The following is a 15,953-nucleotide window of genomic DNA, read 5'->3' on the forward strand; positions in this document are numbered from 1 at the left end:
CAAAATGAATCCTCTCGTGAGCCACCTGTTTCAAATGGCAACATTACCCACCCCCCCCCCCCATCCCTTACCTTACCCTTTTGCCTAAACGTTGATCCCTTCCTAATGCTCTCACATTATAAAACGCACTTACTTGTTATGTGCACTATGTGTTGTCGGTCTCCCCGCAGCCAACTAGAATTTAAGTTCCACGAGAGCAAGTATCTCCGTCTGTTTCGTTCACTGATGTATCTCTTAAGTCCCTGGAACAGCACCCAGCACATAGTAGGTGCTCATTTTGTGGAGGGAGTGACTAGCACTTACCCTGTTGGAGGGACCTGTTCTCTCTGCCTCTATCACTTATCCCCACTCACCCATCAATGTCTCTGTTTATAATCTGTCCCCCCCCCAACCTGGAATAACAGTTCCACGAGAGCTGGGGCCTTGTCTACCTTCTTCCCTGGTGTGATCCTGGCACCTCTTGGGCACAGAGTAGGCACTCAGTAAATATTTGATGGAAGGGACCTGAAGTGGAGACCAGGGAGAGTAGGAAGGCAGGACAGTGACCAGGAACAGGCCCCTATGGGGGGCGGGGGTGGGGGGGTATTCCTGCAGAAGAGGATACAGGGGTATCCATCGGTCACTCGGAGGCCCCTTAAGAATCCCCCATTCTGAGTGGGGGACATACTCATCCAGGCCTGTACACACACACACACACACACACACACACAGACACACACACACACACAGACACACACACACACACAGACACACACACACAGACACACACACACACAGACACACACACACACAGACACACACACACAGACACACACACACACACACACACACACACACACACACACTCCAGGATGATCACACATCTGTGCACACAGCAGAGAGGGGGAAAAAAGGCCAGAAACTGTATGGCCAGGTTGATGATGGCGTCAGCCTTAACCCCTGGGGGCTTTCTGGAGGAGGTGGCCTAGTGCTAGAGTGGCACATGAGGAAGACCATCTGACAACGCCAGTCAGAAGTAGACAAGGACCATGTGGAGGAACAGGGGTGGGGTAGAAAGAGGAAGGATGTGGCCGGGGTCAGCAGAGGCCTCAGGCAGAGCTGAGGCAGGGCTGAGACGGGCTGGTCCAGACCCCAAGGGCTTAGGTTTGGGGTTCAATGGGGCCTTACAAGATACAGAGGCGGAGGAAGAGGCTGGGTTTCCCAACCAGAATCCCTAGAGGAGGAATCTGTCGCCTTTCTCTGGGGTCTGCACGAACAAGCACAGGGGAGACGGTCAGCGTCGCCCTGCAACGCAGGAGGCTCCCAAGGGGAGCTCTGGTGGCAGGGTCTAAAGCCCGTGTCTCCCTCAGAAGGTGGCACCGAGAGTGTGGTTTCGTATTTGATCCCAGCTGGTAGTTTTTTCCAGTAAAAAGAAGCTCTTGGCTTACAAAAAAGAACCGTGCCCAAATCCAAATAATTGCACTTGGGTAACACGAAAATGGGCTGAGAGGGCGAGCAAGAGTTAAAGAACCACAAACACCAGGCATGAGGCTGTCCTGCCAGCCCCACTGCCCCTCTCCTTTGGCCCGAGGGGGAGGCCTGGCCGCCTGCCGCACGGTGTGGAAAACCCAGAAGGAAAACAATTTTGAAATTCTACTTGTGATGGATACACTTGTGGCCATTTTGGCCATTTTTCAGAGCCAGGCCTCTTCTTCCCCATCCTCAGTCACAACCTCCTTTGAATTCTTTAAAAGGCTCTACCTTTTGTTGTCATGTGGGCTCACTGTTATACAGCACATTAAATGGAACAGGTTTGCGAGCAAAGGACATTGAGCTTTTTTCCTGAAATATGACTGGTAACCCTTGGCTTCCCTTGTAACCTGTGACTTTCCTATACCTGTAAATGGTCCTGCCGCCCCCATGTCGCTCAGGCCCAAAGCCTGGCTTTCGTATTTGATCTCCGCTTTTGCTTTATCCCCACATCCAAATCCATCAGCAATCCTGGGGCCTGTTTGACTTCAAAAATATTTCCGTCACTTGTCCACTCTTCCCACCATCTCTCCTGGGTTTTGTGGCTTCCTTGTTCCTCTCCGGTGCCTCCAATTCTTGCTGCTCCCGGCAGCCAGGATAAGCTTTGACACAACACGTGGGATCATGCTGTCTCTCTGCCTAAACCCTCCACACTCGAGCCTGCCTTCCTCACCTGCCTCCTGACCACCGCTTCCTCCTCGAGGCCCTTCTCGCCTCCTGTACACACTGATCCCTCTGTTCCTTGAACGTGTCAGTTTCATGTCTGCCTTAGGGACTTTGCACTTGCTGTTCCCTCCTTCCGGAACATTCTGGCTCCACCCCTTTGCATGGATGCCTCCTCCTCACCTTTAGGACTTGGCTCAAATATCACCTCCTCCAAGAGGCTTCCCCTGAGCACCTCCTCTTGACAATATCACTTACATCCACAATTATGTCACTTTTTAGTTTCTCTGGCTAAGTTAATTTTATTTGTTTACTTGTTTCTTGTCTTTCTCCCTCTCTAGGATTCCAGGAGAGCAGGAACCTCGTCTGGGTGATTTACCACTACATGCTCATGTCTAGCGTTTGGGGTTCAATACGTATTTGTTAAATGAATGAATGAACGAACGAATGTTCCGACTCTGCCTTTGCTAAACTTGTGGGGATTTTGCAACTTCTCTTACATAGTCAGGAGCTTGGTAATCTGTGTGCGCTCTCATTCCAAGGATTTTAGGCTTGCCTGGCCAATCAAGTCACAGCTCATCAACTCTTGGTGGTCCCACCCCTGCCAGCAGGGCAGAGAGCACACGGTAAGTTCTCGGGGCACACTTGTGGGACTGAGCTGGTTACCTCAGCCTGGCTCCTGTATTGGTTATCCGTGTGACTTCCAACAAGTCAGTATATCTTTTGTTGTTTATATTCCGCGTCTGGAAAGATAAAGAGGTTTGTACAGATAGTCTCTAAGATTCTGTTTGACTTTCAAGGACCAAGATGGAATTAACTAGCTCAGGGAGGTTTTGTGCATTGGGAATGGGTGAGGGTAGGGAGAGGATGTGAGCAGTTTGGAGGAGGGCTCAGACAGGACTTCCTTCCCAGGGCCTTGAGGCCTGGCTTTGGGGGACCCTTTGGCTGAGATTTGCTCCCCCAAGTTTAGGATTTGCCCTTTGTAGTTTCCTGCTTCCTTGGGGCCGTGACCATGGAAGCATGGCTTCAGGACCGTGACAGTTTCTTTTTCTAGTCTGTCACAGAGCAAACATCTCCAACCTGAGGCAAATGAACGTCTGAAATTACTCACACGGGCTTGGGGATGTGCCAATGAATGTATCTGGGGGAGGGAAAGTTATTTGCTTTTGCCTGCTCCGAGGGATCTGTGCCCCCTAAAGTTTAGGAGCCCATATTTGGAAGGCGAGGTTGACTAAGATGCGTAATAGAAGGAGGAGGAGGAAGAAGAGAGAGTACCCTATTTCCTAACCTTTTCATGTCTCTTTTGGACCCGTTTCCTCCTCAGTAAGTTAGACATTTGGGTGATACCAGAGTAGCATCCAGCTTTTAGAATCATGATGCCTACTTCTATTTCGTGTACGTTATCTCATTTATTCTTTCCAAAAGCCCTGTGAAAGTGTTCCCTGTCAGCATCCCTGTTTTCCAGATGACAAGGTTTGGTGAGGTTCGGTGACTGGCCTGAGGTCACAGAGCTTGTGGGTGGCAGAGCAGGCGTGGAACCCAGCTTCTGGCTCTGGGGGGTCTCCTGCTGGCAGTCTGGGCCAAGGAGAGTAAGGAGAAGGGAGAAGATGAGGAGGCGGAGTAGGGAGAGGTCACTCCCAGGTGGAAATCCTTGGTTCCTTCCGTTGAATCCAGTAGGCCTCCCGGAGAAAGGGGTGTTTGGGGAGCACAGGAGCTGGGCTGTGGAGTTGGGGAGGGGCGCAACTCCCAGGCAGCTGGAAGCATCCTTTCTGGTGGGTTCTCAGGTATTTATGGCTCTTCAGATGGCTGGAATGCAGGTGTGGGTTCGCTATCGGACTTTGGGCTCCTGCTGCCGGCCTCGGGCTGGGGAGACTTTTCGGAATGTGCCCCTTCCCTTCCAAAGCCACCTTTGGCCTCACCTGCTGTTTACCCTCCTCTTCCTCCCCCTCTACCCCCACCCCCTTGGCAGCCTGAGCCGGTGCCAGGAAATTGTTGGTCAAAGGTGAGGTCACCAAGAACCCGGAGAAACAACAGGTCCTCAATAACTTTATCTGCCTTATAAGGTTCCTGCTGTCCTGTGTCTCTTGCTCCCTTAGAAGCTCAGATTCTACTGAGCAGAGTTTGGTGGGTATTTCTTCCAGACTGAGCCTTCTGAGACGTTCTAGACTCTACTAGCAGAGTTTGGTGGGTATTTCTTCCAGACTGAGCCTTCTGAGACGTTCCCCACTCTTCCAGTTTGTGGCATGTGGTTTATATATCTGTCAGGTCAGATCTCAGGCTATGTGGTCACCTGAGTTTGGAGGCCAGCTTCCTAGTGAGGCTGTAAGCTACTGGTGGGAAGGGCAGCGTTTTGTTTGTTTGTTTTTTTGTTTTACCATTGTATCCTCAAAGCCCGTCTCGTGCCAATGTCTGTTTGAACCAATATGGGTGAATGGAGGAATGAGACTAGTATCCTGGGTCTACAATTCAGAGCTCACCTCCTCTAGGAAACCTCCTGGGATTACTTCCACCCTGTTCTTATCATCCTCTCCTTCCTACCTTTGGTCTGCCTGTCTATCCTGTCCTGACTTCTACTCACTGTTGCTATTATTTCAGATGTATGTTCAACCACGAGCGAGCTCTGTGAAGGCAGAGACCGTGTCTTCTAATTCTCTCATGTGGCCCCCTGACCACCCCCCCCCCCCAACCCCAGTGCCGCTCACACAGCAGACCACTAACTGATGCTTACTAGCTAACTGGCCTGTGGGATCTGTGCCAAAAGGGGGGCCAGGAAGGTCAGATTATTTCTCAAGGTCACCCAGCTTTTGAATGAAAGAGCTTGGGCCTGTCTTGGCCCAACCTGCATATCATGACTCAGATCTGGGGCTCCTTTTGTGTGTGGCGCTGATATTTAAAAACCATTGATATTTATTCGTTTTTCACTCAAAAGATGTTTGGCCAGAGCCTTCGATAGTAGGCTCGGGTTCTCAGAGCTGGAGGTGATACAGTTCCTAACCTCAAGGAGGTGAGATATTTATCAGAGCAGTCCTCGGTGCTGGAACCAAATGTTGGGGCGGTCCGAGAAAGCTTCCCCGAGGAGGCGGCACGTAGGCCCTTAAAAGATTCTTACATAACCATTCATTTGGTGTAAGCTGTTTAAGAGAGTTCTTGCCCATCTCCGTTAGCCCGTGACCCGACTGGGGGCCTGGTTCATGGAGAGGAGGAGAATGGAGGTCATATCCTGTATCAGCAACCCCTGCTCCGTCTGGAGCCACACACACAAGCTAGCAATGAGAGGGCCCGTCCCCTGCAGGCAGACATGCTGGCTCAGAGATGGGCAGAGATACTCCTGAGGCCCGACAGTGACTCAGGGTAGAACCGGGTCCAGAATCCAAGTGTTCCGACTCCCACCCGTGCTCTCTCCCAGAGATCGCCCAGCTCCCTTTGTCTTCACTAGGCCACTGCCTTCGCCGGGCTGCACTCAGGCTCTGGGCTGGGTGCTGGGCCCAGATAGGGTGGTCCTTACCAGGGTCCCCTCCTCGCACAGTGGTCAATGGTCATCGAAAGGACGGCTCAGGCTGAGATACCCGTTGGAAGGAGGTGGGGGTACGAACGAAGCCTAGTGATTGGGGCAGAGAGGATGCCCATCAGAGAGAAGATGCCTCTCGGAGACCTGCGTGCACAGCAGAGTCCCCATGTCTCAAGAGCAGAGGGCAAACCTGTCAGAGGAAGGGAGAGGGGAAGGGACTTCCTGGCTGTGGGCCTGCCTGAGCAGGCTGCGTGCAGCTCCCAGGCCGTGTTTTCCCCAGCAGCCTCAGGGCACAAAGTCCAGTGGGGTGATTTTGTCATTTCTTCCCAGGGCAGCCTTAAAGGGCCAGGACCTTCTCTTGGGGTTAATGGTTACCTGTCCAGTCACCGATAGCCCCAGATGTCAGTGTTTATGAGGATGGGTGGGAGGTGGTGACAAAGGGGTGGCCTGGGGTGACACCCGAAGACGAGGATGGTGGTGCTTTTGAACACATCCTCTCAGGGGCTTCCTCCTCTCTTGGCTGGCCTTGGGCCATGTGTGCCTTTAAGGGCAGATGGCCCGGGGAACTTGTGAGCCCAAAAGGGAGGGTAAAGTCCAGGGTGCTGTTCCCCCCAGCTCTGGCAGAAGAGCAGTTTGGGAGAGGAAAAACCTGCTGGGCTTAGGACTCCCACTGTAGGGGTGGGGGGTCTTCTAGCCAAATGAGAAGGAAGAACACGTCTTGGAACCTTAGGAGGTCAGGCCTTGGCTAGGCAGTTCCCGGCCCCTCACGCCCAACCACCGGACGTACTCGTGTCCCACACACTCGGAAGGTACCCCAACATCACTCCATCCTGACCTGGCAACACCCCAGTCCTTCCATTCTCCATCTCTGTCCCACCCCCCAGCCTTGAGAAGCAGAATCATGAGTAATAATATCGATTATAAGGGCCACCCTTTGTTGGGCCCCGGGGATATACGTAGATTCGTTTGTCATCCTTCCAACAGCCCTGGGAGAAGGGGACAAATCTCACCCCCCACGTTTACCGGAGTGGATAAGGGAGAGCTTATGTAACGGCTTGAGATCACACAAAGAGCCAGGGGCAGAGCAGGACTCGACCCCTGGTCTGTGTTGCATCAAAGTGTTGTACTTTTAGCCACTGTGGGTGATGGGCTGCGGCCCTGCTGTTTCTCCAGCAGGCTGGCTCAGCCAAGCCTCCAGAAGACTTTCATGATTTGCCCCATCCAGCCTGGAAATGGATGGACAAATAAGCAAAACGCGGTCTATACTTGCAATGGAGTATTACTCAGCCCTCCAAAGGAAGGAAGTTCTAACATACCCTAAGACGTGAATAAAACTTGAGGCTATTTTGCTAAGTGCACTAAGCCAGTCACAAAAAGACAAAGCCACAGGAAGAGAAGGATTGGGTCACAATAACCCCAGTTGTTAGTGCTTGCGAGGATGGGTGGGAAGTGAGGGGAATCCAGTGGCCCTGAGCTCAGCTTTGTTGGGTTGTCTGTCACTGCCTTGGGCTCCGTGGTTGCATGTGGCTGTGTCCTCCCTGCAGCCTGGGGGCTCCCCAGGCGCAGAGGCAGGGGCTCTGAGGGGCTGTCCCGTAGCACAAGCCTGGAGGAGGCAGGGGGATGGACAAGAAGATGACCCTCACAGGAAAGCCTGGGACAGACAGGGCTGTCTCTACTTCTGAGAAGCCTTCGCCTCAAGCTCGCTTTTTCCTGCTCACGGTTCCCAGAGCTCTTCATGACCCCTTTCGTCTTTTCTCAGGCATTGAAATCTAATGACTTCCACCAGATTCCTGCCTGTGGCTTTTTTTTTTTTAATTTTTTTTTTCAACGTTTATTTATTTTTCGGACAGAGAGAGACAGAGCATGAACGGGGGCAGAGAGAGAGGGAGACACAGAATCGGAAACAGGCTCCAGGCGCTGAGCCATCAGCCCAGAGCCCGACGCGGGGCTCGAACTCACGGACCGCGAGATCGTGACCTGGCTGAAGTCGGACGCTTAACCGACTGCGCCACCCAGGCGCCCCATGCCTGTGGCTTTTAACCGTTAGCGTCTGGCTCAGAGACCGCAGGCCGGCAGGCAGCCTGTCCTTTCTCAAGCCCTTTGCACCCGCAGTATGGGCACGGCAGAGCAAGTTCCATTAACCCCACTAGACAGATGAGGACACTGAGCCCCGGAGCGAGGAAGTGACGCGGCCGGAGCCTCGCCGGGGCCTGGTGGCAGAGACCAGGCCTCGCCTCACTCAGCTTCCCCCCTGTGCGGCCTCTCGCTGCCTCGGCACCGGCCCTGCCTCAGGGAACTTTCTCATCTTAGCCTCGCCAGCTTTGGAGTTACACTTGGCCTCGGATTCTTTTCCTTAATTTTTGTTTATTGTGGGAAAGTACACTTAACATAAAATTGACTGTCTTGACCACTCTAAAGCGTACGATTCGGTGGCACGAAGTAGACTCGTATCGTTGCGCCGCCATCACCACCGTCCTCCTCGGGAGCTCCTTCGTCTTTTCCAACTGCAGTTGGGCGCCCATGAAACACCAGTGCCCCTTGTCCCCTGCCCCCGCTGCCCCCAGCCCCTGGCAACCGCCATTCTACTTCCTGTCTCTATGAATTGGACTACTGTAGGTACCTCAGGGAAGTGGAATCATACGGTATTTGTCATTAAAGTTTTTTTATTTGAGAGAGAGAGAGAGAAAGAGCGGGGGGAGGGGGAGAGATAGAGGAAGAAAGAATTAAAAAAAATTTTTTTTTTAAATGAAAAGCCATTTATTTTATTTTTTTTTTTCAACGTTTATTTATTTTTGGGACAGAGAGAGACAGAGCATGAACGGGGGAGGGGCAGAGAGAGAGGGAGACACAGAATCGGAAACAGGCTCCAGGCTCCGAGCCATCAGCCCAGAGCCCGACGCGGGGCTCGAACTCACGGACCACGAGATCGTGACCTGGCTGAAGTCGGACGCTTAACCGACTGCGCCACCCAGGCGCCCCCCAATTTTTTTTTTTAACGTTTATTCATTTTTTTGGAGAGAGAGAGAGTGAGAGTGAGTGGGGGAGGGGAAGAGAGAGGGGGAGAATCTCTTCTTTAAATTTTTTTTAACGTTTATTCATTTTTTTTTTTTTTTTGACAGAGACAGAGCATGAGTAGGGGAGGGGCAGAGAGAGAGGGAGACACAGAATCTGAAGCAGGCTCCAGGCTCTGAGCTGTCAGTACAGAACCCGACTTGGGGCTTAAACTCATGAACCGTGAAATCATGACCTGAGCCGAAGAAGTCTGATGCTTAACCGACTGAGCCACCCAGGCACCCCTCATTTTTTTTTCTTTTTTTTTATTGATAGCTGTTATCCTGATGGGTGTGAGGAGGTACCTCACTGTAGTTTTGATGAGCATTTCCCTGAGGATGACTGATGTTGAGCATCTTTTCATGTGCTTATTGGCCATCTGGATGTCTTCTTTGGGGAAATGTCTCTTCAAGTCCTTTACCCATTTTTGAATTGGGTTATTTTGTTGTTGTTGTTGTTGTTGAGTTTGGGGAGTTCTCTATATATTCCAGATATCAGTCCCTTATCAGATATCAGATGTGTGATTTACAAATATTTTCTCCCATTCTGTTGGTGGCCATTTTACTCTGTTGACAGTGTCTTTTGAGGCACCAAAGATTTTTTTTTCTAAGTTTATTTATTTAACCAATCTCTACACCCAAAGTGGGGCTTGAACTCACAACCCCAAGGTCAAGAACCACATGCTCTAACGACTGAGCCCACCAGGCACCCTGATGCACAAAAGATTGTAAGTTTCACAAGGGACCCTTGTTCTTGAGGCTGTCATGCTTGGTGCTGGCTCCTTTGCTTGGGGTTCCAGAGTGTTCCATACCTATTTCTGCCTGTGTTGACGGCCACACTACCTGGCTGACCTCACCCACCAACCAGAGAGCTCCCTAGGGGTCAGGCCCCGGCCCGGCTGAGGTCGGCCTGGCCAGCACCAGCAGAGGGCCCACCCATAGCAAGTGCTCTGTGTGTGTCTGGTGAAAGGGTGAGGATAATCTGTCGTGACACATGATTTGGGATGGAGGTGGCGTGGTGGGAGATGAGGGGCTCCCGGGGCCATGGAGAATGGCTGTGAGGTGGCCATCCAGGAGGGGGGGAGCAAGATGGCAGTGAGCACAGACTCTGGGCCTCGGTCAAATCCTCCTCTTGGCCGTGCAGCCTTGGGCAGGTTACTTAACCCTTCTAGGCCTCGATTTCTTTGCCGTCTTTGAAATGGGAGTCATAACAGTATCTAGCTTAGAAGGTTGGTTATGAGAATCAGATGACTCATAAAACACTTAGAACAGGGCTTAACATATCATAAACATGATATAGGTACTGGGTCTTATTATTACTTTATTATAGTCTCAGGTCTTTGAGGTCAGAGAACACATTCCCTACGTCTCTGTGGCTCTAGCACCTAGCACAGTATCCAGTGCAGAACTGGTACTCGGTCGCTATTTGTTAATTGAATGAATTTAAGGGTCTTTCGTCGACCAGGCAGTCCTTCCTTACTCTATCCTCGTTTTCTCTTGCTGCAGTTCCCCCGCATGTTTAGTCCTGTTCTCCATCTTTCTGCTTCACAGTTGGGGCTTAGTCTCCTCCCACCCTGCCACAAGAGGTAAAAAAGCTGGTTCCCAACCCCTTAATAAAGGGATCCTGAGGCTGGGCTAGGACAGGGCCTGGGCGGGCTGGGGTGGCCGGTCAAGAGGGGCTGCGGCTAGAGGAAGGTTCCCACTCTCCGTTTTCTTCCACCTCCATATCCCCTTGCCCCAAGTCACAGAATCATGGATTCTCAATTTTGTTTTCCTCCCACAGAAGGGCCTGGACCATTCTGCACCTGCTCTTATGGTCTTGTTGGCTGCCTGGTTCTCTGGAACCAGGGGATCAGGGAGAAGACTCTTAGGCATTCTGAATGGGTGTTGGCCGTGTCTCCTTCCAGACATTCTCTGATATGACTCTTTTGATGATCTCCTAGGCATTTTTTTTTAAGTTTATTTATTTATTTTGAGAGAGAGAGAGAGAGAGAGAGAGAGAGAGAGAATGAGGGAAGGGCAGAGAGAGGGGGAGAGAGAGAATCCCAAGCAGGCTCCACACTGGGTGGAGCCAATATCAAGGGTTGGGCACTCAACTGGCTGAGCCAGCAGGTGCCTCTCCTCAGCATCGATGTTACTCCCAGAGGCCCCCTGAAGCCAAGCCTTGGAGGGGGGGTGGAGAACCATCCCTGATACCTGGGACCCATCCCTCAGTCCAGTGGCCATGAGGCAGGCTCCTCTGTGGCCTGTCCCACTGCCCTCCATTCATAGGCACCGATGCCACGGTCAGCTGTGCCCGAGGGGTGCCAGGCCCCCACGGACCCGGGCAGTCAGCTGTGCGCTCGGCCCAGGGTTCAATCCTCCCTGGGTTCCTGATGTCTCAAGTCCCCTGACGTCACTTCAGATCCTGTGACTTGCCCCGCCTCGCTCAAGAGGGACCTTGTCCCTGAAGACTTTGGCCTTTCTTTGGATGTCGATGGGCAGTGTGGCAGGTAGGTCAGGTGCCAGTGGACAACAGTGGGGAGACTTGGAGGCTGGCTTGGGGCCGGGGCGCCCTGCACAGCTGGCTCTGGTTGTAAGAGCAGTGAGTCACATCTTTCAGGCAGTGGTGAGGAGAGAGAGAGCACTCAGAGAGTGGTGAGGAGGGTGGGGAGCCCGGGTTATTCCCGTCTCTCACGATGCCTGGTAGCTGCACTGCATCTCTACGTGTGTGAGATGGGCTTGTGTAAGAGAGTGTGGTTCGCGAGTGTGAGCGCAGGGAGGGGAGGAGGGGGATTACACGAGGCGTGTGTTCAGCATGTAGCGGGTGTACGCGCGAGTGTGGTGGGTGAGGCGGGCTGTGTTGGTGATGGGGTGGGTACGGAGCAGGCTGCTGGGCTTGGGGGCCGCGTGGAGGCCAGAGCGGAGAGTGACCACAAAATTACAATGTACCTTGATCTCTCTTTATTTTAATTCAACCTCAGCCTCTGCCAGGGGTCAGGTTGCTGGGTAACTGTCGGGAGTGGGGGGAGAACTTAGGGCCTCCTGTTGCCACCCCTGCTGCCGTTTATCATCTGAATGACGATGTCTTAGGAGAAGAGAGATTTGCCCCCCTTGGCGACCATACCTCGGGCAGGGAGGGCCAGCCTTTTTTGGGGAATGCTCGCACCCTGGCCCCTGGCCTCTGTGTGTTTGTGGCTGCGTGTGTGTGAGGTTTTAAGTCTGGCGTACCTTTCTGTGGCCTGTGGCCTATGACGGGCTCTGCATTTCGGTTTTGAGGGATGTGCGTTCACGTGTGTATACCCACGAGCAGTGCCATTGTATTTGATTTTACTTAAAAAAAATTTTTTTTTTAATGTTGATTTATTTTTGAGAGACAGAGCATGAGCAGGGGAGGGGCAAAGAGAGAGAGGGAGACACAGAATCTGAAGTAGGTTCCAGGCTCTGAGCTGTCAGCACAGAGCCTGATGCGGGGCTCGAACCCACGGACCGTGAGATCATGACCTGAGCTGAAGACGCTTAACCGACTGAGCCACCCAGTTGCCCCTGATTTTACTTTTTGATTGGGGAAACACAACAGTCACATTTTCACAATTACATGAACAGAAACAACATTCTTAAAACTAAATTTTGACAGTCATTGTGACATTACTACATGCACATGTATGTGTGCATATTTTTATACCATGTATTTGACAGATATCAAAATAAATGCCTTTGATATATTGTTGAAACTTAATTTTCTTAAACAAATAAAAATATCAATCTTTTCTTTTTCTTTTTTTTTTTTGATGTTTATTATTTATTTTTGAGAGAGAGAGAGAGATAGGGCTCAAGCAGGGGAGGGTCAGAGAGAGAGGGATGCACAGAATCTGAAGCAGGCTCCAGGCTCCGAGCTGTCAGCACAGACCCCGACGCGGGGCTCGAACCCACGAACCATGAGATCATGACCTGAGCCAAAGTCGGGTGTTTAACTGACTGAGCCACCCACGTGCCCCAAATATAAATCATTTTTTCTAATAATGTATTCTTCTGATGATAAAATGAATCCTATTTTGAACAAATGTTTTTATTACCACTGTCTGAAAATATTATTTATTTAATTATTATCTTTCTTTCTCACTAGAAAATAATCTTTATGAGGGCGGGGATTTTGTCTGTCTTGCATATGTTATATTTCCAATGGCTAGAATAGTGCCCGGCATGTAGAAGGTGCTGAATAAACTTTTTTTTTTTTTTTTTTTTTTTTTGTATAACTGAAAGAGAAACTATTCCTGAGAAAATGGCATTTAAGTAGAGGCCCGGAGGATGAGGAGGCATTTACCAGGTCAAGAGAGGTAAGGACTGTTCTAGGTGGCAGGCAGTATGTACAAAGGTCCTGAGGCAGGAGGGGGCAGAGTGCATTTTTGAGGCGTCGACAGGTGACTGGTGCAGCTGGAGTGCTCTGTGTGTGCTTGAGTGCATGTGTACATGCAGGCATCCATATAGGGCTTTCTCAGCTATTTTAAGGAGTTTGGAAAATTGCTAGAGAGGTTTTTTTTTTATTTTTCATTTTTTTAATGTTTTATTTATTTTTGAGACAGAGAGAGACAGAGCATGAGTGGGGGAGGGGCAGAGAGAGAGGGTGACATAGAATCTGAAGTAGGATCCGGGCTCTGAGCTGTCAGCACAGAGCCCGACACAGGGCTCGAACCCACAGACCACACGAGATCATGACCTGAGCCGAAGTGGGACATTTAATCAATTGAGCCACCCAGGTGCCCCTGGAGAGTTTTACGTAAAAGAGTGACATGATCAGATTTATGGGTTGTTTTTTTTTTTTTTAATTCTATTTTGAAAGAGAGAGAGAAAGAGAGAGAATCTCACGCGGGCTCCATCTCAAGCACTCAGCGTGGAGCCTGATGCGGGGCTCGAACTCACAACCGTGAAATCATGACCGGAGCCGAAATCAAGAGTCATACGCTTAACCACCTGAGCCACCCAGGCATCCCAGATTTGTGTTTGAAAAACATCCCTCTTGTTGCTGGAGGAGGCTGGACGCTGAGGTGGGGAGAATGAAAGCAGGACTAGGTGGGGACCTGGTGCTGTCTACCAGGAGAAAGATGGTGAGGACGTGGCGTAGGTAGCTGTTGTGGGGATGGAGCCCCTAGGACAGAGTCAGGGGTTTTCAGGAGCAGACGGGGCGGGCTCTCCGGGGCTCAGCTGGGTGGCATTGGGAGGTGTCGGAGAGGGAGCTGCCTGGAGTGGTTCCGAGATTTCTCGCTTGCTTCATTGGTTGGCATTGAGTGCTTACTATGTGCTGGGTGCTTGGCTAACCACATCACTCTCCTAGTTAATCTTCACAGCCGTCTGAGGCAGGTCGGATGTCATCCATGAGGAAACAGAGGCTCCGAGTGCTAAGTCCTGTGCTGTAGGATTTACACTTGGCACAGTGAAGCCCTCCTAACACCTAATACCATCAAGGCTTGTAGTTGGCTTGTGAGAACGGGGATCATAGTGGGGTGCCCGGGTGGCTCAGTCTGACTTTGGCTCCGGTCGTGTTCTCGCAGTCAGTCCGCGAGTTCGAGCCCCACGTTGGGCTCTGTGCTGACAGCTTAGAGCCTGGATCCTACTTCGGATCCTGTATCTCCCTCTCTCTCTACCTCTCCTCTGCTCCTGCTCTGTCTCTCTCTCTCTCAAAAATAAATAAAAATAAAATTTTAAAAAAAGAACAGGGATCATAGACATGTACAGGGTAAATATTTCATTTTAACTGGAGACTTACGGATGTGCTAACATTTGCTAGCCTTTGGATGTGTGGCTGAGGCCTCCCCTGGGCACAGGCCTTCCTGAGCCTTGAATGTTCTTTCTGTATAAACCACCTGGTGACACTCTGTCTTCTTTGGGTTCCAGTTTTGATCTAAAATAGTGCAAGAACTTCGCACCTCTTAAGAACCGATCAAGGGCAGGATTCTTCCAGATTTTCAGCACCCCCAACCGCTTGGCCTGCCAGCCCCACTCTCTATGGCCTGACTTTCTCACGTCTGACTCGATGGTAATGTTTTCAGCGGTTCGTGTTAGCAGACTTTTCCAAAGCGTTCAACTTGGATTTCTGAGAAAGCAAGAAAGTTCTTTCTTTTCACAGTCCTCTTTCATTGTTTTGTGTTGTATTTAACCAAATTATGTAATTACAGTAACAAGAGCAACTGGCAAACAGGTTTGGGGACAAACACAGTGGCTCTTGGGACACACATGGCTTGGCTGTGGGAACAGAAGTGGACAGGCACGCTGGCGATCCCCTGGGCGGGAAAGGTAGAGAGCTGTCCTGGGGTGACATTCTCTGCTATGTTTTACCAGAAGATGAAGTCCGTGTTTAGTATTTAGTACATGTATTTGGAGCCCTTGGAAATCAACATGAAATGCTATCAGTGGTTTAAATGCTCGGCCTCGATTAGTTTAATTTTTTTTTTTTTTACATTTATTTATTTTTGAGAGACAGAGAGAGAGCGCACAAGTGGGGAAGGGGCAGAGAGAGAGGGAGACACAGAATCCGAAGCAGGCTCCAGGCTCTGAGCTGTCAGCACAGAGCCCGATGCGGGGCTCGAATCCATGAACCACAAGATCGTGACCTGAGCTGAAGTTGGACGCTTCACCGACTGAGCCACTCAGGCATCCCCAATTAGTTTTAAAAACTATGCTTGGGGCACCTGCATGGCTCAGTTGGTTAAGTATCTGGCTTTGGTTCATGATCTTAAGGTTTGTGGGTTCAAGCCCCAAATCGGGCTCTGTGCTGACAGCTGGGAGGCTGGAGCTTGCTTTGGATTCTGTGTTTCCCTCTCTCTCTCTCTCTGCCCCTCCCCCACTTGCACTCTCTCTCTCTCTGTCTCTGTCTCTCTCTGTCTCTCAAAAATAAAAATAAAATGTTTAAAAAAACCAATCTATGCTTTGTGGGGCACCTGGGTAGCTCAGTCAGTTGAGCATCCAACTCTTGATTTTGGTTCAGATCATGATCTCATGATCATGAGATCGAGCCCCATGGAGGGCTCCACACTGGGTGTGGAGCCTGCTTGGGATTCTCTCTCTCCCCCTCTGCCCCTCCCCCCAGCTTGCACACACATACACACATGCACACGCACACATTCTCTCTCTTTAAAATTAAAAAAAAATTAAAAACTATGCTTTATACCTTAAATAATTGATTCCATTGATAACGAGCTGGACTGAGGCACGGGGCTGGCAGTTCATTCTGGAACTTCACATTTTCC

General features: G+C 50.8%; 1 long non-coding RNA gene across 1 annotated transcript; it reads right to left on the reverse strand.

Moving 5' to 3' along the window:
• Positions 1 to 3,561: 3,561 nt before the first annotated feature.
• On the reverse strand, positions 3,562 to 5,950 carry LOC123385378. The gene is made up of 2 exons (XR_006597796.1): positions 5,678 to 5,950; positions 3,562 to 3,747 (listed from the first exon to the last, which is right to left on the reverse strand). It is a non-coding gene; the product is annotated as an uncharacterized LOC123385378 (long non-coding RNA).
• Positions 5,951 to 15,953: the final 10,003 nt, after the last annotated feature.

This window comes from Felis catus, chromosome B2, assembly GCF_018350175.1.
Source record: "Felis catus isolate Fca126 chromosome B2, F.catus_Fca126_mat1.0, whole genome shotgun sequence".
In the NCBI taxonomy this organism is placed as follows: Eukaryota; Metazoa; Chordata; class Mammalia; order Carnivora; family Felidae; genus Felis; species Felis catus.